This window comes from Equus przewalskii, chromosome 6, assembly GCF_037783145.1.
Source record: "Equus przewalskii isolate Varuska chromosome 6, EquPr2, whole genome shotgun sequence".
Lineage (NCBI taxonomy): Eukaryota > Metazoa > Chordata > Mammalia > Perissodactyla > Equidae > Equus > Equus przewalskii.
Genome location: NC_091836.1, coordinates 94,543,687 through 94,568,805, shown reverse-complemented (window position 1 = coordinate 94,568,805; position 25,119 = coordinate 94,543,687). Strand labels below are relative to the sequence as shown.

General features: G+C 41.2%; 1 long non-coding RNA gene across 1 annotated transcript; it reads right to left on the bottom strand.

Moving 5' to 3' along the window:
* Nucleotides 1-13,658: 13,658 nt before the first annotated feature.
* Nucleotides 13,659-15,459, bottom strand: LOC139084342 (uncharacterized). Its single transcript, XR_011541691.1, has 2 exons — nucleotides 15,291-15,459; nucleotides 13,659-14,146 (listed from the first exon to the last, which is right to left on the bottom strand). It is a non-coding gene; the product is annotated as an uncharacterized lncRNA (long non-coding RNA).
* Between the last annotated feature and the right edge of the window lie 9,660 nt (nucleotides 15,460-25,119).

The window sequence follows — 25,119 nt, the reverse complement described above, 5'->3', positions numbered from 1 at the left end:
TTCAAAACCGTTATAGCATAACTGACTATAAGTATTGAATTTATGCTTAATAATCTGAAGTGGCGGCTGGCCAAGTGGTTAAGTTTGTGCACTCTGCTTCGGCAGCCCAGGGTTTCGCCAGTTGGGATCCTGGGCGCAGACAAGGCACCGTTCATGAGGCCATGCTGAGGCGGGGTTCCACATAGCACAACCAGACAACCTACAGCTAGAATATACAACTATGTACTGGGAGTCTTTGGGGAGAAGAAGAAGAAAAAAGATTGGAAACAGATGTTAGCTCAGGTGCCAATCTTTAAAAAAATAATAATCTGAAGAGCGATTAGTATTCATAAGAAATGTATTTTATTTTAAATTATCCTTTGATTCTTTCACATTTAAATAACTTGGAAATATCTAAGATAACTGCTCAATTGGAGCTTGGGTTTTGATGGAGATAGAAGTTCTGGAATAAGATAGACATTTTAACCTTGTCTTGAGAGACTTGCAGTCCCAAGCCTCATAAAGTGCCCATCGTTGTGACAGGGCCATTAGTCAATAGCTGTTAGTAATAGTCACTCTTTGGGGGCTCTAGTCATGTGATAAGTTCTTTAAATGCATTTTTCATTTATTCCTCACAACAAGGCTTTAAAGTAGAGTGACAGATCCACAGCCCCTTGTTCACAATTCTAAAACTTCACAGATTTTGAAAATCAGGAATTTTTGTTTTTGTAATTTTTGGTGGTAAAACCTGACTTCAGCTAATGTGGGATTATTGATAGTCTTTATCCCAGTTGGTGTGAACATTCAAAGGTTTTACTGCAGAAATGTTAATGTCTGATTGTGGGGTGTTGCCCCAGACCCCACTAGGGGTGTTACTTAAGTACAGTGTATGTACTATATTGCCTTTCTAAAGCAAAAAATTTTGAATTCCCAAGCTCCTAGCCATGAGTAATTCAGATGATGGTTTATAGATGACATATATTCATTTTTCTACTTAAAAAAGGAGAAGAAGAAGACAGAAAAGTTAAGTAATTTGTCAGAGGTCTCACAATTAGACAGTGGCACACTTCGGATTTTGAACTAAGGTTGGTATGAAAGAGTTGCTCTTATCCCTAAACAGTGCGCTGCCTCCATCTCCAGTGGGGCTGACACTGCACATGGGGAACTACACAAAAAGCACCCACTGCAGGAAACAGCGCTCCCATGGCCATGTGTGAGTCAGTAAATTAATTTGTGGATGGAGGTCAGCAAATTGACTATACCCCAGATGTGGTGGAAAGAATTATTCAATGGATTTTATAATTACAAGTAAATTATATTTGTCTCATATTGTTTATATCAAAAACAAAAAATAATGTACAGTATTATTAGTAGAAGTCTTTAGTATCACTGAAGGCACTTACAAATCCTATAGGTTGATTTTTCAAAGACTATTTTGGGTCTTTTTCGATCAAAATATCACATACATATTACTTGTTGCATATTCACCACTTGCTTATAAGTTGTTGGCAACTACTTGAGGTAAGATATGTTACAAAATTACTGGTGTGCATCCCAAATCTTTTTGTTAAGACTCCATATCCAAAGTCTGAAGACACAACTTGGACACTAAGACAAAATACAATCTTATGTTCCAGAAATCAGCAGAGGACAATTGTTTTGAAATATGTGCGTAGAGTGCTAAATTCTTCCTCTCCTGTAACTTCCCCCAAAAGGCAGTAGTTGACAGATAGCCCATACTTCTCAGAGTGAACATCATTTAACAAACTACTCGAGTCTTGCAAATGGCAAGTTCCGCATAACAGCCGCTGTAGAGATTAGTCCATCAAGTTAAGAGCTGTCAGGAAAGGTTAGTTCTGAGATATTTCTGTCATGTATTGTGTGTGTGTACCTAAAACATATATAAGACAAAATAAGCCAGGAGTCATAATTTAAAAAGTTCATTCTCATACTTTCAAGCAGATGGAAGGTGAACCATGTCTGTTTGGTGTAATTAAGATGATTAGCAACATGAGAGGAAAACAGTTCTATGGTAAAGACTTTGAACAGAAATACTGTGTCCTCAGCCTCATTTCTCATCCCTGCGGAGTATTCTCACCTGCTGCAAGCCACTTCGCAAATATGAAACGTTGGCAGTCCTTTCTAATACTACTACCCTCTGCACACGTCCCCTTCCCATTCTCCCTTCCTGTGGCTATTTCAGAATCACAGTATTTTTTTTGTTTGTGTTTTGGGGGGTTTTTTTTAAAAGATTTTATTTTTCCTTTTTCTCCCCAAAGTCCCCCCGGTACATAGTTGTATATTTTTAGTTGTGGGTCCTTCTGGTTGTGGCATGTGGGATGCCACCTCAGCATGGCCTGATGAGTGGTGCCTTGTCTGCGCCCAGGATCCGAACCAACAAAACCCCAGGCCGCCGAAGCAGAATGTACGCACTTAACCACTGGGCCACGTGGCCGGCGCCCCACAGGTATTTTTTTTAATTGTTATTCCCTCCTGTTCTTCCCAGTAACAATGTGGGTTCTTAACTAACTGCCACCCCAATTCTTAGTTCAAAATGCTACTTAAAAATGTCCTTTCATTCCAAGCACATTGCTCCCCTGAATTCTTCATATCAAATGGAAATATTAATCTACTCAAACTGAGTCTGAAAGATCACCTCACTGCTTTTATTGTACGTTCTCCTCTCTGCCTGCTCCCTCCGCTTTCTCCACGAAAGTCTACCTGTTCATTCCACTTCCCCATTCAGTTTCAAGACAGCTGGATTATTTTATTAGTCCCCGCTTAGCTCTCCCCCACCATTTTGAAGAGAATCTCATCACTCAGAGTCCATCCCTGGCAACTCTCAACCTCTTACTGACTTGTGCTGTAGAGCGCCACCTAAAATGCCCCCAACTCAAGAAAAAGTCCCCAGCTACCTCTGAGCTTAAGAGATAATCACAGTGGGGTTTTTGCCTGTAAAAAAGGTATTTTCCAGGTTTCAGTCCAGAAGTGTGTATTTTTAAACATTGGAGTTAATGTTAGAGGGCAGAGGCCTCTAAAAGTAGAGACTTTTTTCCCAAACCTTGAGTTTAACTTATTTCAGCTACTCATCATCTTACCTGTAAAATTTATTTTTCTGTATGATTTAGAGACCACGCTGAATTTCTTTTATCAACTTCACTTGCATTTCAATGTTTTTGAGATTCATTTTGCCACACATTTTGGGACCACATTTCTTGTAGGTCAATAATTAGTAATTTTGTTCAGACTTTTAGCCTTTACTTCTCTTCCCCCAAAATAAATACATTTTAAACCTGTAAGCACTCTTCATTATACTGTATATTCAAATGTTTTGCAAGTTAGATTATCAGGTATTTATACATATCCAGAGTTTTCATTATGACATTTTAGTAGTATAGCAGACATCTGTTGTTTAGCCTGGCCCACCTAACCTAAATTTAAACCACTCTTCCTCAGTGAGGTCCTAATGGAGCTCTCTGCACATACGCACACGTACACACCCCCCAGCACATCATGACCAGTCCATGTATTCCATCTTCCTGGCAACAACGATCGGTTCCAAGAGGATGTCTGATCCAAAATTTAGAGTCTTCCTTAAGAATGGAGAATTTGTTTCTCTTTTCCACTTGAGCCACTTTTTTCCTTTTTTTATCTTGAGATACAGATTTACATGAAGTTGCAAAAATAGTACAGAGAAGTCCTGTGTCCCCTTCACCCAGTTTTCCCCAATTGTTCTTACGTAACTATAGTGCACTCTCAAAACGAGGGAACTGACATTAGTACGATACATGTGGCTAGTCCCATGCCATTTCATCATGTGTATTTTCATCTAACCACCACTGCAGTTAAGATCCAGAACTATCACCACAAAGACCTCCCTGAAGTTCCCCTTTTGTAGTCAAACCCACCCATCCACCCACCATCCCTTACCCTTGGCAATCACTAGTCTGTCCTCCATCTCTACAATTTTGTCATTTTGAGAATATTATATAAATGGAATCATAGAGTGTATGACCTTTTGAGAATGGCTTTTTTCACTCAATGTCCTTGACATCCAAATTGATGAGGGTATCGATAGCTCATTCCTTTTTATTGCTGAATGGCAGCCCCTGTGGATATACCATAATTTAACCATTTGCTTTTTGAGGGACATTTTGGTGGTTTCCAGTTTTTGGCCATTACAAATAAAACCACTTTAAACATTCCTGTACAGGTTTTTGTGTACTTTTAATTTATTTTCTTTCACTTACAACTGAAAGAGTTTTGAGTAATACAAGCAGAAAAATGACAGAAGAGTGTAGGAAGGAAACTTTTCTCCATCTTACATATTCCTTCATTTGCCCATAAAATAGAAACTTCCTCTCTGAGAGGAAATTGAGAAGCTTCCTTCTCTACCTTCTTATTTCTTCTTCCCCATAGAGAAGTGATTTATCTAATCTGGGATAGTAAAAATCCCAATAGCCATTGTTCCATCCTGCTCTACTGGATTGAGTTCAAGTGTGGAATGTTACTACTCTGCTTCGTATATGGCCTGCCTCTTGCTACGTTCTCTTGAAACTCTGCGTGCCTTCTCATGGCCTGCATTCTCTCAGTTTTTATTTCCATGCAGGAACAGCCAGGGTCAGGACACAAGCCAAGAGCCCCACTGTCCTCTCAGTACTTCCATTCGTGCTCATTTGCATTCAAAGCATTGCGTAGACCATGTTCCTTCATGACGTGGGTGGACAGGAATTCCAGGATCTAAACTCCGGGGAAAGGAGTAGAAAGTCCTACACTCTGTTAGTGCTCTCATCCAGGTCTCATGTCTACTTAATGGGTTTTGGACCCAGAGGAGAAGAGATGTGAGGGATGTGTTTTTCCCAAATCTCCCAACATAAAATGCTTATGTGTACCATATGACTTCTCAAAAGTATTGCGACATTTAAATTCTTTCCATAATTAAACTGAAATTTCTTTTCTATTGTATCATAGTGATCGCTTAAACTCTAATGTGTTCGTATGCACTCTGTCCCCCTCCTCCTTCCATATATGTATATATCTCTCTCAAAACTTCAAACATGGTCCTCTGAGTTTCTGAATTAAATCACTCCCCATGTACAGGTGACCCATAGCTACATTATTCAATTCCACTTGACTCCATCTTCCAAGTACCTATTTTCAAGTTTCCATCTCCAGTTCACACTCACTCACCTTTATGGTAATGATCAGCGTTACCACTTCTTTTTACACTTTTTACGTTACTGAAATGTATAGGTTTTACATTACTGTTCTTCACCTATTTATTTTATAAAATTCCACCAATTTTCCCTCATAAACATTCTTCCATCTTTTCCTAATAAGCTAAAAAAAAGCCAAGAATTGGTGTCAACAGAGCTTGCATTTCTCTGCCTGGCCATCACTGGCACCTGAGTGGCAAAGCAAGAAGGAGAGAAAAGGCATCAAAAGACATGCATGATGAGAAAAGGTAGACCATCCCTCGGTCATCACAATAACATAGGCCTATGTCTCTTGGCCATCTTTTATGTAGATTTTTCCAAAATAAGTGTTTAACTCCAAGCTAATGCTTCTGCCAAAGTCATCTGTTTGGCTGTTAGTCATCTATTTGGCCTGAGACTTTTCCACTAGAGTATAAATCATTCAAGGAATTGGGCACTTACACTACTGAAGGCCCAAAGTCCATGATCCCAGCTCTTGCTTTCAAAGCCTAGTAATGAGAGAAGCTTCCCTCTTGCTTACCTTCTCTGTTTTAAAGCGATGACCAAGCCTGATTAGCTCTTTGTGGTACCCAGCCAGCCAAAAGTACTGTCTCAAATAACGTTAAATACTTTGATGCCCTTGACTCTGAAGAAATGTGCTGTTATTATTCTCCATCTCATGGAAAAATTTAAAAGACAAGCCTTGAGAACTAATTGAACCGATAAAGTGTGTGCAGGTGAATTTTAGTGCTTCCTTTTGACCAAAACAATACTTTTTGGTTCCTATAACAGTGATTTTCCCTGGGAGGCTGCTTCCTCATGACTGTAAGTGTAATTTTGTAGGAGAGAGAATGTAATGAACGTTTGGTTTTATTTAGTAGTCATCATAACTCCCTGGATCGACTCATCCTCCCTCCCAAAAAAGAAAGGATGGATAACAATTCGTGATATTAAACATCTTTTGTAGGTATTGGGTAGGTTTCATCATCTTTCTTTCCCACTATTGAAAGTTAATTTTTAACTAAGGGTAGTGGGAAGTGATGGCTGTCAGAATTAGTTGGAACTCATTTCAAAATTCTCCATCTGTCAGTAGTTCAGCATCATTGCTCATAGGCCCAAGATGATACAGTTGATTGCACAGAAATGGCATTTCCAGGTGAAATCCATTTACAAAAGTAAACTAATTCCTAGCAATGACCTTAATGACCATTAGAATCACTCATCAAGTAAAAGTAAGCTGCAAAGGGAAGATGAATTCAATCATTCGTTTGGCATGCGCCAGATATGAAAATTTTCTAGGTTTTTTCCCCAATTCATTTAATGCTCATTTAGAAATACGCACCCAAAAGGACTTGATATTTAATTCTTTTATAAACTGTAAACACATCACAGTAGTATTTGGATATCTTACAGACTTTGTCTGTAAACAGAAGTTGCTTCAAGGCATATTCCAGATACTTGCTGGTACAAAATTTTAGATGGTTAACAAGTTCTTCAAATGAATGCCAATAATTTTTAACATTTGGACAGGAAAAGCTCATTTAGTACAGTGAATGTTATGTTTGCTTTTTAGTGACCATCACAAAGGCTATCTGTAGAATACATTTACAAGATAAATCCTGAATTATGTCATTTCATGGTACCTTGAAAAGTATCTGTAACTGAAACATATATTTAAATAAAAATTCAAGATTCTACATCCTATCATATTATCTAATGCCAGATGGAATGTAACATAATATTGCACAACTTAGCATGACTCAGCAATGCAAATGGATTGGATTTAGAATCCTTTTCAATTAAAAGTGTCATTAGAAAGAAAAATGCTGGGGTTGGGAGAGGGGAGAAAACCTGTTCCTGAATAACCAGTTCTTCAGAGTATCGTATTGGTGAAGTGAGTTGCGCACTAGCACTCACATCACAAAGTGAACCTTTTGTGTTCAGACGTGTATTTGTGAAAGGGCCTATCAGCCTGTCCACAGATGTGCATCAGAAAGCATTCACAACCGGCTGAAATGTCTAAATGAGAAGAAATGATTGATGCAAACATGACACTACCTATATTTTAGATGAAAACAAGAACTGAGTAGAAAAATACCCACTGTAAATATTCATAAGACAATCAGACTTTGAAACCTTAGATTTGGCATTATAAAGTTAACTTATATACATAAGGCTCAGAAATGTCATTTATGTTTATTTTGCTCAACTAAAATCTGGGCTAATAGTCTTAATAGGTTTTTATAGCCATAAATGTTGGGCAGAACCTATTGGCTTATTTGTAAATAAGCTTGCATTTCTTGGGAGTGAGCTATTTCTATTTGGAGTGTGAAAACCAGAAAAGAAATTATTTCACTTAAAAACGGTGGATCAGTATTTTAGTCATGTGATGTTCATGGCAACAAGAATATAAGCTCTATGAAATCCAAGATCATGTCACTTTTGTTTACCCTTGGACCCAAACACCTAAAACAGTATTTGGTCCTGTTTTCTCCTGTGTTCAAGAAATCTAATGGGAGACCCTATTATGGATCACATTTGGCATTTCCCAGAGGCAAGCAAACTGCTTAATTTAGGGGAACACAACACCAGTGCTACACAAATGCCACAGTAATTTTTTTTTAACCAGCAATAAAAAAAGTTATTTCTTAAAATTGTCTTTTGAAATATGTTCTGACTTCTCCAGTGTGACCTGGGTCATATGTTCTATATCTCTCAGATAGTGAGTGCGTCATATAACTTGAGAGGTGTGTGCCATTTTTCCCCTCTGTGTGGGCAGACGGATATGTGGCTATGCCTTTCTTGGCAAGGCTCTCATTTTAGCCCTAAACATTGAAACTTTTTAATAACTTTTGTTGAAGTTTAGAAAAAACTCACAGCATATTGGACTTTCCTATAATGTCAAGATTATTAAATAATCGCTTAGAGTTATAACTTATTATTTACATGGTACTTTTGGCTAAAAGTAAAGAGCTCTTTTGCTGAATTGAAACTCATGCTACACATCTATTAGACAGCTTTCATTAATCCTGTGTAAGTTTACCACTTCAGTATATTTGAAAGTCTAGGTTTTATACTATAGTCCCATTTTCCTGTGTCTATTGACTCCTAGAAGAAAGAAAATATAGTCACATATTTATATATAAATGTTTCACTTTTATGGGTAGGAATCAGATGAAACTACTGTTATCTCTAACTGTCTGGTATAATCTCCATCAGAATTGAGGAACTGGGGTGCTCTGGTTATTGGAATTTGATATTTAACAGTCTTCTAAAAGGTTTTGACTTGAAGCCTTTTTGATTTTGACACTCATTGTTGAAAATTGATATTAGAATCTTAGAGTAAGGAATATTAGGAGTTTCTCATCTGACCTTCCATGCAGCACTGGAAACCCTTCTATGGTGTCCCTGCCTCTTCCTGAAAATTTTAATGGATAGGAAATTAATCTCTGGGGCCAGCCCAGTGGCCAAGTGGTTAAGTTCGCACTGTCCGCTTTGGTGGCCCAGAGTTTTGCTGGCTCGGATCCTGGGCACAGACCTAGCACCGCTCATCAGGCCATGCTGAGGTGGCATCCCACATAACAGAATAGAAGAACCTACAACTAGAATAGACAACTATTTACTGGGGGGCTTTGGGGAGAAGAAGAAAAAAAAGAAAATCTATTTGCAAGACACAACATTCCATTAATGGAATTCTTTGTTCTAATTTATGTTGAATTCAAATCTGGCCCACTGGAACTTTGGTCCATTGGTTCTAGTTCTTTTCTTCAAAGCAATAAAGGTATATCTTTTGCTCCCATTTTACCACTTATACTTAATATAAAATTTGTTGTGCAGTATCATCAACCATTATTACAAGCACTTGATAACATCGTTGGTATGTTTCCAGTTCTTGATGGTTTGCATATGTTGTATCAGTCAAAACTGCCTTCAGCTACAAGAGAAAGAATACCCAAGCACAGTAGCTTACACATCTAGAAACCCAGACATTACTAATGCTGGTGCCTGTTCAGCAGTTCGGTGATGCTCAGGAATGTTTTCTCTGCAATCCTCTAGGTCTTTCTTGTCACTTCCTATGCTCAAGGCAAGAAGAAAAGAAAAGTGCCAAGTTTTCCCCAAATGCATCTCTCTTTTTCTCAAGAAAGCAAGAGCTTTCCCAGAAACACTCCAACCAGACTGTATGGTTTATTTACCATTTTGTTCCCAGCCCTTAGCAGAATGCGGCACCCAGCAAGGGATCACTAAATGTTATGAAATTAATCCATGAATGAATGTCTTACATCAACCACGCCATGTGAATAAGACTCTGGCCTTAGAGGAATTCAGATCAGAGGGGAGATAAATATAAAATCAAAATACAAAGCAATCAGAAAGCTCCCACTCTTTGAAAGAGAAAACAATCGCAAGGAAGATAGTCCAGTGAGACTTGTTTCAATGTTTTCCTTGCTTGCTAGTAGTTTAAAACTGACAAAAGGGGCTCTAATGGTACACATTTGATGACAGTTGCTTTCAATTAAGTGATAATAGTAAACATAAAATAAGTGATCAATAAGTTGTTGTCGTGGAGGTTTTCCTGGTGAAATCTCAAAACACATACAGAAAAAGAAATATTAAATGTTTCCAGGGAGAAAAAAACTGGAAGCTTGTTAGAAATGCACAATCTGAGGCCCCAGGCCAGACCTCCTGAATCAAAATCTGTATCGTTTTTATTCAGATGTAAATATAGTTTTATTTATATTCTTAAACAGCATCATATAACACATGATGGTTGCTTTTTTTTTTTTCCAGTGCTGGCTTTTTTCTTTCCTTTCTTTTTTTTGAGCATTTTAAATTTTTCAAAATCTGTACTTTAGCAAGATGCCCAGGTGATTGTAATGTGCACATCTTTCCACCTTTCCTTCTCCACCATCAATGTTTCTTAGTTATACTATTGTATAATAAGTGTTCTGTTCTTTTACATAATCCTACCAAGGACTCTCAAAATTATTATTATAATTTTGTGCATGTCACTTATACAGAACCAAGTGGTATGACTTGATCCAAGGCGAAGGAAATGTAAATACTCTATATCCACGCTATTGACATTTGGGGCCAGATGGTTCTTTGTGGAGGAGGACAGTCCTGTGCATTACAGGAAGTTAGGCAGTATTCCTGGCCTCGACTCATTAGATGCCAGTGGGAATCCCCACTCCAGTTGTGAAAACCAAAAATGTTCCCAGACATCGCCAGATTCTCCCAGGGAGCAGAGTAGTCCCCTGCTGAGAAGCAATGGTCCACGTGGAGACTTTGCCCTTTCACTGAGAATCTTCCAAGCAGCTTCCCTTAATTTCTTTCTAGCTCTTCTTTTACTTCTAGGTTTATATCCAGCTGCCACTATTCACTGTATTTTATGTCATTCTCTGTATTTGGATTTGTTTTTTATTTTGCTATTGTGTCTCCTTGAGTGATCTTTTAAATAAAGGGTGTGTGGATGGTAAACTTTCTGAGTTCTTCCTTGTCCAAAAATTTCTCAGCTTGGCTCTTACTACTGAGTGCTAGTTTGGCTGCATATAGAATTCTGTATTCAGTATCCTTTCCCCCAGAACCTTGAAAACCTTGCTTTACTGGCTCATGCATTGTTGCTAATGTGAAGTCTGATACCAACATTATCATTCCTTATGTATTTGGGTGTGAATCTGCTATCTCACTATAGGTTGAGTTATATGAAATTCCCACTCTTGGACCATTTTTTCCTACCAACCAACAGTTTTATGTGGCTCGATCTGATATTTGCCTTCTATTTGTCTTGCTTGTTCTGAACGTCCCTTTGCCTTCTTGGCCTCCTTCTTCTGGATTATTTTTGCTACGTTTTTCTCCGTTAGTTTGCACACACACATTCCTTACTGTTAGTAGTTACACTGGGACTTGCAACATGCGTCGTAGCCTCACAGGGTCTGCTGGCACTTTCACCTCCTTCCGGCCAGGACGGAGAGCATCACACGCCACTCTGCCTGCTCCTGACTTACATGCTTTGGTTTTAAATAGGAATTCGTTCTGTATTTTAATCCTCAGACAAAATTATCATTCTCCACAATGTTTATTTAGATTTATTCCCATCATTTTACATTTTGGTTGCTTTTCATTCCTCCTATATCTTCTTGCTCCCATGAGGGACTCTTTCTTTGGCCTGAAAACCCCACTTTACCGCAGTTCCACTTGCAAATTCCGTGAGTTTTTACTTATCTGAGTCTGTCTTTATCCCACCTTATTTTTTTAATTGATACATAACTGACATGTAACATTGTAGTAGTTCTGGGTGTACAACACAATGATTCAATATATGTGTATATTGTGAAATGATTACCACATTTTCTTGTGATGAGAACTTTTGAGATCTACTCTCTCAGCGACTTTCACAGACGCCGTACAGGACTGTCAACTATAGTCGCTCTGCGGTACCCTACATCCCAGGACCGACTCATCTTGTAACTGGAACTTTGTGCCTTTTGGCCCCCTTCATCCATTCCCCCTTTCATCTTGATGAATATTTTACTAGTTACAGAGTTCTGGGTTGCCAAGTGTTTTCCTTCAGCATGTTGGTGACCTCATTCCATTGGTTTCAGTTTTAGCTCCGTAGTCAATGTCAAGCCTACTATTGCTCTTTTAAAGATAATCTGTCTTTTTTTCTCTGGATGTTGTTAATAGTTTCTCTTTATCTTTGGCTTTCTACAGTTTCACTATATTTGGGTGTGGATTTCTTTTGTTTTGTTTTGTTTTATCCTGTATGGAAGTCGCTGGACATCTTGAATCTACGTATTATATCAGTTAGGAAAAATTTTCAGGTTTTCTCTTTAACTACTGTATTTCATCATGTTCATGACACCACCAGTTATAACTTGCACCATTCATTTATGGTAACCAAAAAAGAAAAAAGAAACCCATCTCCAATTAAATAAACTGTGAAATACACCCGTCATTTATAATTTTTGTCTTATACTTGTTGTAGAAGTTCTTTTTATTAGATAAAATTGTGTTACATATCATTGTTCATACCTGTATTAGAGTTCTCCAGAGAATCAGGACGAATAGAATGTGTATGTATATAGAGAAAGAAAGAGGTTTGTTTTAAGGAATTAGCTCATGTGATTGTGGAGGCTTGGTGATTCCACAATCTGACGGGGGAGGCCGGCAAGCTACAGGCTCTGGAGAGTTACAGCTCGAGTCCAAAGGCTGTCTGCTGGAGAATTCCTTCTTGCTTAGCACAAGTCAGCCTTTTGTTCTATTCAGACCTTCAGTGGATTGGATGAGGCGCACGCACATTATGGAGGGCAATCTACTTTACTCCATGTCTACCAGTTTAAATGTAAATCTTATCCAAAAACACCTTCACAGAAACATCCAGAGTAATGTTGGCTGTGGTCCAGCCAAGTTGACAAATAAAATTAACCATCACAATACCCAACAAGGAAAATATAAGCGAAATAAATTACTCACGTAGGTTTTCCTAAAACTTCTTCCCATGAAGAATCCAAGTCTTCTGAACCACTTTTTGGCTCCTGTTCTGTATACAGCATTTCCTCAAAGATTCCGTAAAGGAACTAAAAGCCATCAGTGATGAGCTCTTAATCTGGCTTTGAAATTATGTAGAGCTAGCCTACTCCTGACTTCTCCTTAGAGAATGTTGTTAAACGTGTCTCACTGATCTCCTTTACCCCCTCCCCATAACCATTTGTTTCCTAGAAGGTGAAGAGTGCTCCACTACTGTCTCCGGGATTTTCCTCCAAGCCACTGACCCCGTTCTGAAAGTTCTAATGTTTGCACTTTTGATATTTACATATGCACAGGCGATGATGATAGATCACTGCAGCTCAGCTTCAGCCAAAGATGCCTTGAAGTTTAAGACACATCCCGATTTCAGAAAAGAGAAAGTGTGAAAAATAATATGCATCTCCACATCAATGAAATAAGTGATAACCTCTACCTTTTCGTTCTCTCCTCTCCCTCTGGGACTCCAATTAAATGCATGCTAAACCTGTATATTTAAGGATCTTTCTCTCATATTTTCCATCCTTTCCCTGCTGCTAAATCAAACATTTGGGTCCTTAATTTTCATTATTACATTTTTCAATTCCAGCATTTCTAGTTGATTCTCTTGCAAATAAGCAATGTCCCAATTTTTGTGGTTTCCAGGTACTTGCTGAAATTTTTATATTTGTTTTTTATCTGCAGGAGTATTGCAGGTATTGTTTTGCAGGTATATTTTATGAAAGGACAAAGGACTTTTTTTCAAGTGACTGACTCCACTCTGGAATAAAAACCATACTGTATGACTTACAGCTAGACAGAATACTATAAATACCTGCACACCACAGATCAGAAGGATCAGTGATGGTGCTGCTCTGTTTCCTGGTCCTCCCTAAGGAAGTGGTAGAGTGTAGTAGTTACGAGCAGGGCAGTTAGACAGACATATTTGAGTTCTGGCCATGAAATCTTGGACAGTTAATGTACTTCTCTGCATCTCACTATCTTTATTGGTACAACTCAGATAGTAACAATAGCCACCTCACAGGGTTGTCTTGGATCAAGTTGGAGTAAGTATGGATTGGGTGTGCAGAGCACTATCATAGCCCCTGGTGCACAGTCAACCTTGAATAAATGTCCTCTGTAATTACGAGGAAATTGGTGATCACCAACCCCTTGTCTGGGACAGTCTTCACCTGCCTCTGTGAATCCTGCACTCCAGTCACATGTGCAGCACTGGTGATGGGATGTCTGCTGTTTCTTCCAGTATCTTTCCACTGAGTCTTGAGCTTTGCTGATGCGTTTGCCCAAAAGTTTGTACTTAAGGTACATCTTTGATTTCTAGGTCTTTATCCAATGATGTACAGCCTAGAAAGTCTTGCTTGCTTCCATCCTGTTCTGCAAAATGCCGGCCATGCATCATGCTGCAGCTTTCTGTCTCTCTAATGGGAGTATTTTCATCTGCAAGAGCTCTGGCAATTGAGGGGGCAGAGAGGAGAAAAAGAGCAGTTGTGGGAGCAGTTGGAAAAGAACATGTAAATTCCCTCTAGTAGTACAACTTCCTGCACAGGGTTCAAATCAGGAACAGATCCTCCAGTGCATAGAAACGAGGGTGCTAAGATAACTCCTGGGCTATTCCACACGCCTGACCCCTAGCACAGGTCCACAGGTGTTTCTGTAGTGCTTTCTGTTTATGCACACATTTCAGATCTCCAAAGGGATGGGCCTGTGCCCACCAGTGCAGCCTGGGAGGACTCAGTGGGAGCACTGAGCCATCACAGAAATGGGAAATGTCATCTGCTGCATGGAAGACTGGGCTCAGTGTGGACCAACCCCAGGAGATACCCTGCTGCTGTAAAAAATGCTGAACCCTTAAGACAAGTTCCAATTAGCTATGTTTTGGGTAATAAAAAATGTGATTTCTATGAGGATAGGGCTCATGCCTCATTTATCTCTGTGTCCCCAGGCTTAGCCCTGTGGCTGGAACATTATTGTTGCTTCTTAATGCATAAACAATGGTATTGTCGCATTTGGTCTACTCCAAATGATTTAATCCAGAGCAATCCACATTTAAAGGGAAATAACAATACAGGTGCTTTGTTACCCCTAATATAACTTTTGATGAAGAAAAAATGAAATATTTCTAAAATAACGACAAGATAGTGTCAAGATATTTACTACAATTACCATTTATATAAATTGGGGCCTTCAGCAACTCATTTCTCTTCATTGGAGCAGTTCCATTTTCACAATGTTATGTAGGGAAAAGTAATATTGTATGAGAAAATTATAATTCTCTCTTTAAAAAATCATATTCTAGTTTAACTAGAATATAAACACAGATACTGGTCCCAACCCTCTTGGAGAAAAGTCCTCTGTGATATTTCTTTCTGTTACCAATGTTTTTCCCAGGCCTTGCCTTGGTAATAATCCCTAGGACATATTTAGTGCCTGGCTGTGTGCGTAGCCCTAATAGAAACGTGATGATGGCCATTTGGGGGCAGAAATCGGATCCCACTTCTTATTAACCCTCTCCCATCCAAGGCTGATCCCTCCACCTGTGCTCTGGTCCCTTCCCCTCCTGCCCACTCCTGAAACCTACTCCATCACATATACCTTTTCTAACACTTGCTCTCGATCTCTCTCCTGCTTCAGGCTCTTTTCTCATGACTTGGTTCTTTAGTTCAACAAACTTCAATGAAACACCTGCCATATGCCTGGCATGAAGCTGGGCACTAGGACAGATGCAAAGAACAGTAAGACATTGTCTTGCCTTCTAGATTCTAGAAGCTCACAGTTGTTCAGGAGGTTGACATGCAAACAAAATATTGAAGTACATATGTGTGGTAACGGAGGCATCTAAAAGTTGCCTTCGCAGTAAATATGGTCAGGCATCTCACATCCGACCTAAAGCAATTATAGTCCTTCATTCTTCCTTTCATTGGAAGCTGCTTGAAGTAGTATTAGCCCACATAGAGAGCCATTTCTTACCATAGGTCAGGCACTGTGCTCAGTGCTTTTATCTGCATTCTCTCTATTCCCACAACAAATCCAGAGCTAACTTCTATTGTTATTCTCACTCTGCAGATGAGGGAAAAGAGCAGAAAGAGGTTCCATAACTTGCTGTAAGATCACACAGCTTCTGAGTAGTACCCTCCTGGATTTGTTAAATGCTTTCAGTTGCAAGGAACAACAACAAAAAACTTCAGCTGGATTAAATAATCAAGGGAATTTGTTGGTTTACAGTCACACGCTGCATAATGATGAGTCAAAGATGGACCGCATATATAATGATGGTCCCATTAAATTAGTACCCCATAACCTAGATGTGTAAGAGGCTATACCATCTAGGTTTGTGTAAATGTGGGGAGCAAGAAATTTTCCTTACAATTCTAGATTCTTCCATCTGGTCTAAAAATTAAATTGACATGAGACAGATAAACAGGAGAAAAACAAACAAAAGTTTTATAACACATATACGTGGGAGAAATTCAGGAACTTACCCAAGTAACTTACCAAAATGGTGAAAGTTCTCACCTTAAATACCATCCTCAGCTAAAGACAAAGGAAGATGTTGGAGGTGGGGAGAGTCAGGGACTTGAAAGGGAAGGAAGGCAATTCACAGGTGAAAGGGGCAAACGGTTGGAAAGCAAATGTTTGGCCACAGAAACAAAGGAACACAGAGAGGGGCCCAGCAAACAGGTTCCTCCCTGTCTACCACCTAGTTTATGTGATGCTAAGCTGATAGCTCACCTCCTGAGTCAGATTTTTTAATATGAATTCTTTTAGACAGTTAAGGGGGAGATAACAAGAAAAATTTTCTGAATCTTGTGTTTCTTAAAGGTAATCAGCCTAAAATAATTCTCACGTTAAAGAGATCCACTTTGGCGTGGCGGATTTTGTTTCCCTTCAGTATACTCTATGATGTTTGCACAACCACCAAATTGCCTAATGACGCATTTGTCAGAATGTATCCCATCCTTAAGCAACATGTGACTATATATAATTGAAAGAGGTAGGATGAGCTTCAAGTAAGGTTTGGTCCAGCAGCTCAGTGATGTCACCATGGGCCCAACTTCTTTCCCTCTCTCTCCTTTGCCTTCCATCCTATTGGCTTTATCCTTAAACTGACTCTGCAAGTGGTAGTGGAATGATTGCACCAGTATCCTGTACTACACGTGTGCTGCTGCTTATCCAGAAGAGAGGAGGCTCTCCTTCAAGCCATCAAACAAAGATTCTGGGCTTTTCTTTGATGCTGTCACTTCTCTCCCTGAATCAAACACTGCCTCAAGGAAAATGGAATTCTGGGAGATAATGCACATTGTTTCCTATACCAGAGAGTTGTTGGGAAGATTTGATGGGATAACATATGTCAGTGTTTAGCACAGTGCTGGCATATAGAACTGCTCATAGAGGTTAACTATTACCATTATTATTCTTAATTACTTTGTTATACATTATCTTGAATAGACTGTTAAGAATGATTCTCGTGAGGGATCAGAAGAGAATGCTATGATCTGAATGTTTGTGTCCCCTGCCAAATTCATATGTTGAAATCCTAATGCCCTATGTGGTGGTGTTGGTAGGTAGGACCTTTGGGAGGTGCTTATGTCATAGGGGCGGAACCCTCGTGAATAGGATTTATTTAGTGCCTCATAAAAGAGGCTCCATTGAGATCCCTGGCCCCTTCCTCCGTGTGAAGATTCAGGGAGAAGGTGCCAGCTATGAATAAGGAAGAAGGCGCCCACCAGAAGGTGACCATGCTGACACCTTGATTTTAGACCTTCCAGCCTCCAGAACTGTGAGCAATAAATTTCTGTTTATAAGCTACCCAGACTGTGGTATTTTTGTTATAGAAGCCCAAACAGACTAAGACAACCATTATTATTATTGTTAGCTACTTTGTTATAAATTCGTGTATTCAAGTTATTCATTTATTCAACAAATATCTGTTGAGCATCTTTAATGTACCAGGCACCGTTCTAGGTGCTGAAGACACATCAGTGAACAAAACAAGGTGCCTGCCCTCCTGGAGCTGACATCCCAATAGAAGATCAGTGGATAAACAAACACATAATAAAACATAAAAATGGAATACATACTGTGAAGAAGAATAAAAAGAGGTATGGACACAAGCGGCGTGGGGGTGCACTTTTATCGAGAGTGGTCAGAGCAGACCTCGCTGATACGTGACATTTGAGCAACAGCCTAAAGAAGTGAGCCTGTGAACTATGTGGACATCCGGGAAAAGAGCATTCCCAGAAGAAGGAACGACGAATGCTGTAACTTCTGCTTTTGCTTCTAGCTTGCAGGGATCCAGGAAGATGCAGGGACCACAGGAAATTTCTAACAGCGTCTCCAGTACCAAGGTGGACAGTTCACAGCAAAATGCCTGGAAGCCACTGTAACATTTCATGTGTCCTAAAGCCCATGGGTCTGCCAGCTGCCTGAGAAGCAATAATGTAGCTTCAGCTCTTCCTCCTTCCAGCTTTGCTCACGTGCCCTCGTGGAGTCCGTGCTAGTCCTCTGCTAGCCAGGTTCTGAGAAATGCAGTTTCCAGTCTTGCAACCCCTTCACTACAGGGGAGAGCTTAGAAGGGGAAAAGTGGAGCTGAGTGGTCAAAGGCATTTATGGCACATTTATGAATGCTTTTTTGGGCACCTTATATGTGGATCCTAGAGGGTTAGATGGAGAAAACACGCCTTATACTTCTCTCACGAACACCGTTTTTCTCAGCTATGATTTGATGGGAGCTAGGTTGCAGTCAATTTAAAGTTAAGCTCTGGGGTGTGCCTGGGATCTGGAATTTGGGGTGACTGTTTGAAGGCCCATCCATTTTTAGTTCTATCAAGACAATGATGAGGCCAAGCGTCTATTATAAAAATTAAAAGCAGGGCCAGTGGTCTCAGTTGTCAGGCCACTCCACTGCTATGCCACAAGTGAGACACTGATTCCGTGGGAATGCCGGCCAAATGTCAGGCATTAGTCTTACTGGATTATGAGTGACTGTGAACACCATTGCTCTTCAGGTGTGGGAAAGCAGGAGAGCCTGGGGACAAGCCTAGAGGTAATGACAGCAAACGGACTGGGATGCACACATGCACTTGACTCATAGGAAGTATTCAGAAGATAGTACCCTCACACGATGATGATGAGGGCGATGTCCATAGAGCTTCGCTCTGCTTATTTTATCTGATTATAGCTTCTTTTTGCTCCCTGAGCTGAAAAATACCATCCTCCATTTAATGCGAACCGAACAGGATTGACTATTCTTAAAGGGGAAGACTTTACTAGACTTTTGTGCAGCTTTGCTCAGTCAGTCTATGCCATGAAACTAAGGGTCCTGAGGTTAAAACATGTTTGCTGTTGAGCATTTCGCTGTATAAATCTTTCAGTGATCAGTGGAAACTTCACCGCAGGTGTCTTGATGATTGCTTCCATATTCCACATCTATTGCTTCCAAAAGCAGGAGGCCAGGTCTTAACCAACCTTATAAACACAGACTCTGGAGAAAGCAGCACTTGGTGCCCAGCCTGACATTTGCCATCCAGAAAGGCAAGTCACACAATATGTCAGCTCTCAGCTGCCTGAAAAACTCAAGGCCTGGCTCAAATGTACCTTGTTGCTGAAGACCTTTCCATCTGTTCAGGCCGACACTAACTCCCTACTCGTGCAATTGATGACGCCCATGATGACAAAGACGCTGGAACCAGCTGACACAGATTCAAATGCAGACCTGTGGTGCAGATGGTCAACCTCCGTTACCGCACCTACAATGCGACCGTCTTTTGATTTCTTTTTTTGTCACTAAATATAAACTCTGTAAAGACAGGGTTAATGCCCTCCTCATTTTTAAATGCCCTACATTCAAACAGTGCCTAGAACAAAGTAAGTCTTCAGTAAACGAATTTTACATTATACATGAATGAATGAAGTGTCATCTGAGCCCCAACAATAAACATGAGGTTTTTTCACTTGGGCTGGGGACACGAATGAGTTTACAGTTCCTGTATAGGAAAAATGGTCTCTCTCTCTTCATCTCTGCTCCCTAGACCAGATGTGGCCTTTCGACTTCTCATCAATCCTCTCGTTACCTGATACGCCTTAGTAACTGGGCTCTTGACGAGGAGAAATGGGCAAAGGGCCCGAAGTTAAGGAGTGAAAAGTGAGGGAGGATAACATCATGGGACTAAATCCTAAAGAATCGATAGGTGTCAATTGTTTGAAAGGAGAAAAAAAAACTTAACTTCAAATTTGGGGGGTATCAGGGCAAAAAAAAATGATAACGTTTGGGATTCCTTTCACCGGTCTCCAGGCTCTTTCCCATCCATTGTCTTATTTTCACCAAGACAGAAATAATCTGCCGTGTGAAACAGAAAAGAGGCTATTTCACAAAGAGCTATAGTAAAGAACGCAGCTGAGCCTCAGGAAAGAAAGAAAAGAGAAAAGAGGGCGGCACTGGAGTTGGAAGAGTGGCGTTTCTAACGCGGACTCTGCCCGCTTGTAGCTGGCCAGCCCGGGGAACGGAACTTCGCCTGCTAAGTCTCAGTGTCCTGCTCTGCGATGTGGGCTAGACTTCATTCTAACCATCTTGTCAGGAGGACGAAATGAGATGTTACACATGAAAAATACCTTTTAAATGATGAAGTTCTAAATAAATGTGAAGCGGTTTCTTTTTTTCCAAAAAAAAGATGACAAGTAAGACAGGCAATGTTATTATTATAAACATGTATCACTCTAAACATCAGAAAAATATAACGTTTGGGGGCTGGCCCCATGGCACAGCAGTTAAGTGCACACGTTTCGCTTTAGCAGCCCGGGGTTCGCCGGTTCGGATCCCAGGTGTGGACATGGCACCACTTGGCACGCCATGCTATGGTAGGCATCCCACATATAAAGTAGAGGAAGTTGGGCAGGATGTTAGCTCAGGGCCAATCTTCCTCAGAAAAAAAAATGAAAAAGAAAAAAAGAAGGTTTGTACCTCTCTACGTGTGTGTACTTGTATAAATTATCAGTCCACAAGCTCAGGAGCACAGAAATGTACCTTTCTTATAACTGAACTTAATTTATGTGTAGTGTCCTTCATTTCAACTTTGTGGCAAGAAACTTAATTTTGGTCAATTCAAGGTAAATCAGCCAGTCTGGTGGTAGTGTCTGTGTTTCTGAGGCAGCTTATGGGGTGTCAGGATCAGAAGTGGAGCCTAGTCCTCAGCCATCACCTATCCGTGCTGGCATCCATCCGCAAGACACGTGTCGCCTGCCGTCATGCCTCCACCTGGCTGCCCCGGGAAGACTGCCCTCTGGACCCTGCTGGAAAACCCTCTTGACGAAAATACGTCCTCATTGCTCTTCACGGCGCAGACTGCACAGGGACGCATCCCACTCGCTGGCCAGACTGGCTGCTCTTGAAATGCGCTATCTGGAATAAAACAGGGACAAATAAAACAAGCCACCACTGCAAGTCTCCGCTCCTCCAGGGACCTGAGCGGTTGATTTGGCGAGTGTTCGCCCCACTGTGCCGGAGGAGACCTGGAGAGCTTTCACTCTCGTGGTTGACCTGGGGCTCCTGACACCGGGCCCCGGTTTCCTCTCCTAAACCATTGTCTGATGAGTGCGCTGCCGTCGGAGAGAAGCCAAGTAAACACCGCAGTCCTCAAAGCTCAAGGAGGCAGTTACCCTGTAAATACGTAGTAGGTTTTTTTTCTTGTCTTTTATTTAAACGACAACTACAACGTGTGTTTCTTTGAAATAATGTTTATGTTATCGGTTTGAGTGGTCTTAAATCCTTGGTAGCGCACAGTGGGATGTAAACATACAAACAAACAGGTAAATGCCTTTGTGCTCTGAGCACAGTCTGAATTCTTGCAATTGAATACAGGATAACTAGTCAATTAAATTCAACAAACTTTTACTGAGAATGTTCGTGGTGACGAGTCCTGGACTAGTTTACAGATCTGCACAAAATAAAAGACACTGACGTGGCCCCAGATGCTCACAGGGCAGCGTACAAGTGTGGAGTCCACGTATCTTTTCTGGCCAGGAATGGGCCATAGGGTATAGTATGCAGGAATTAAACGGAAGAGAATCAAAGCTACCGTTTACTTAGGACTAATGAGGTACCAAGCACCAAGTATTCAATCCTCACATCTCTATGTGGAAGTTACCAGCACATTGCTCCCCAGGTTCCCCCCAAAAGAGATCAAAGCAGACCCTATACTTCAAAAAGCTAAATACAGCTTTCACTGCCTCCCAACGCAAGATGTTTCTAACACAATCTCTTCCCTTCAAAGATGGGGTGGAGAATGGGGGGATGTGGTTTGCACAGAGTATTTTTATTTTTGCATTTTAGCTGAGACTAGAAAATTGGTATTTCATTGCCAAATCAAACAAGAATGCATTTATTACTTAGTGTTGTTTGAAATAATACCTACAGTGTTCGAAGTTTCAATTAAACACATAAAATTCTTTCAAGCAAAAAATCAGAACAAAAACACAAATATAAACTACATTTTATGCTCTGTCAATATTTAGCTGTGTGGCTATAGATGAATATTTCTTTCTCTCTCTGAGCCTTTGCTCTCTCATCTGGCAAATGAGGATATTGAAGTCATGTCCTAAATCATCTGTAAGTTCCTTTCACGCGACTGGACATGACTGTTTGTGTTCTGCTTGTAAATAGCAGGTGGTAATGAAGGCTTCTGACCCCCGCAGTCGTGTGCCGTGATGACTATGGGTAGAGTTATCCGGCATTGTTTCTCAATGGTCAATCTGACTGCAACAAGAAGCAGGATGCACTGGCAGCCCTTCCTTGTAAAGAGGGTACCAGTGTGCCGTCACGGCCAAGTCTCGAAAATAATAGCTGCTGCCACATACTGAATGGACAGCTCTGTGCCAGGCACTTCACCAACTTCATCTCATTTAATCATTGTAAGAACCTGAGAGAACTGTCTCAGGTGCTGAAACAAATGTCCAGAGAAGTCAAGTGATTTGCCCAAGGGAACACAGCTAGTAATTCACAGCCATTCACACTCATAAGGCATGCAAAAGGGGTAGCCTTGATGGTAGGGCCAGGGACAGCCCAGGACCTCTCACTGAGACACTGGGCTAAGGACTGATCCTGAAATCCTCTGTGTGTTGAGGGGGCAGGGGGGTGGGTTGTAACACCCTCACTGGTGACCCTCTGACAGCAAGCATGTACACTAGTGCTGTGACACCTCCCCTATTCCTGCCACATGGGACTCATACGCTGGGGGCACAGAGCCTGCTGACACGGATCCACTGGCCTATGTAGGGTTTTTCAACATTTGAACCAACAAACACTTAAAAATTAGGAGATTAACATAAAGATGCAGATTTACAGCTTCTCTTCAAAAATCCAGAGACCTATTAACACTGAGCCCAATTCAAGCCAGACAACAAGCAGCTGGAGGCAGGGCTGCTCCTGCCTACACTGCACTGTGCATAATTAGAAGAGGTGCCCCACTGTGTGGACGAAGCCCATCCCGCCTCCGTGAGAGCGGAGCAGGCTGGATTTCAGCCACTTACCTTTGCAGCCATGCCCTCATGCACACTTGTTCATGGCAGTTCCAGCCAGGCAGCCTTTCCTGTAGACAGGGCACATCCTCTCTGGGTGACACAACCCCTAACATGCCCTTAATCCTCCCCAGCTCCAAGGCCCAGTGCCAATTAAACAATTGAACACGGATGGACTTTCGGAGTTCTGGATTCAGCCCACTCCTCTCATTCCTCTCATCTCCGGGCCCGCAGAGGTTTTTTCATTTGCAACCCTCACTCTAATGAGTTGTAGAAGAAGGGTAGCGTGGTGACTTTCATGTGTATTTGCAAGAATACTCAAAAGACACAGGATGCAAACAGGGAGGCATAGGCTGGAGTTATCAATGTGGGAGCAGTTGATCACATCCATTTCAAAATTTCTACTGGCGAACTTCAGCTCCTCCATTCCACGGGCCCACTTGGACTTCCAACTGCCTCTTGAAGTGCCTCTGAGCCAGAGGTGGCTCCATACTCATTCCAGCTGCTCGTCCCAGATTCACACACAGCTCCACCACTACTCCTCAGAAATGCTCCTGGTGTTCCCTTTGCTGCGCTCTCCTCATTCCTTGTAGCACTGGCTCACACATCAATGGCAAAGCCGCCACATTTGATCATTCTGACTGTACACTGCCCTTTTCTCCATTAAGGAAGCAAGCCCTTTGCTCAGTTAAGGCCCTGGCACCCTCTTATGGATGGAATTGTGTTCTCCAAGATGACATGTGGATGTCCTCAGCCCCAGGACTTCAGAATGTGGCCTTATTTGGAAATAGGATCATTGCAAAGGTAGTTATTAATATGAGGTCATACTGAAGTAGGGTGGGCCCTTAATCCAATATCACCAGTATCCTTATAAGAAGAGAAGACACACAGAGACACAGGGAGAACAGCACGTGATGACAGAGGCACAGATGGGAGTGTTGCATCTACAAACCAAAGAATGCCAAGGATTGATGGCAAGGGCCAGAAGCTGGGAGAGAGGCATGGAACAAGTCCTCTCTCAGGGCCTCCAGAGGAACCAACCCTGCCGACATCCTGATTGCTGACTTCTCGCCTCCAAAACTGAGAGAGTGCATTCCTGTTATTTTAAGCCACTTAGTTTGTAGCCATTTGTTATGGCAGCCGTGGGAAACAAGGACACTGGGTTTCATCAGAATCAGTGCAAGGCTGGCTGCCCAGGCCAAGGTTGGTTAAGAGTGTGGTTGGGATTTGTTTCAAAAGGACAGGGACCAGTGCTGGCCCGGTGGCGTAGTGGTTAAGTTCACACGCTCTGCTTCAGTGGCCTGGGGTTCTGGGGTTCGGATCCTGGGTGCAAACCCATACACAGTTTATCAAGCCATGCTATGGCGGTGTCCCACGTATAAAAGAGACGAAAATTGGCACAGATGTTAGCTCAGGGACCATCTTCCTCGAGCCAAAGAGGAGGATCAGCAATGAATGTTAGCTCAGGGCCAATCTTCCTCACGAAAAAAAAAAAAGGACAAGGCCCAATGGGGACCCTTTGGCTTTGGCCTACTTTCAGTAGTCTGAGTGAACTGAGCAGACTGGAGACTTTAATTTTTCCTTTATGTGTCTTAAATATAGAAAAGTCTTTTGTTTTTCCCTAAGTTGCTGTCTGCCACTCCACTCCCCCTCTCCCCACCCCTCAACATCTCGCTGGTAGTGTGTTGAGAGCAACATTTCCCTGGGTGGATGTTCTGAGTCATTCCTTTTCAATAACACCCTCTTCCTTGATAAATCAATACTCTGACCAAAGTGATGGTGCATTTAGGTCATTAAGCAAAGTAGCCATGGAAGGAGTTATGAGATGCAGCTTCGTTTCCAAGGTATTTTTGCTTTGGTCTTATTTACCCGGATGGCGTAGTAAAAGTACAGCTTCCAGAAACTGACTGAA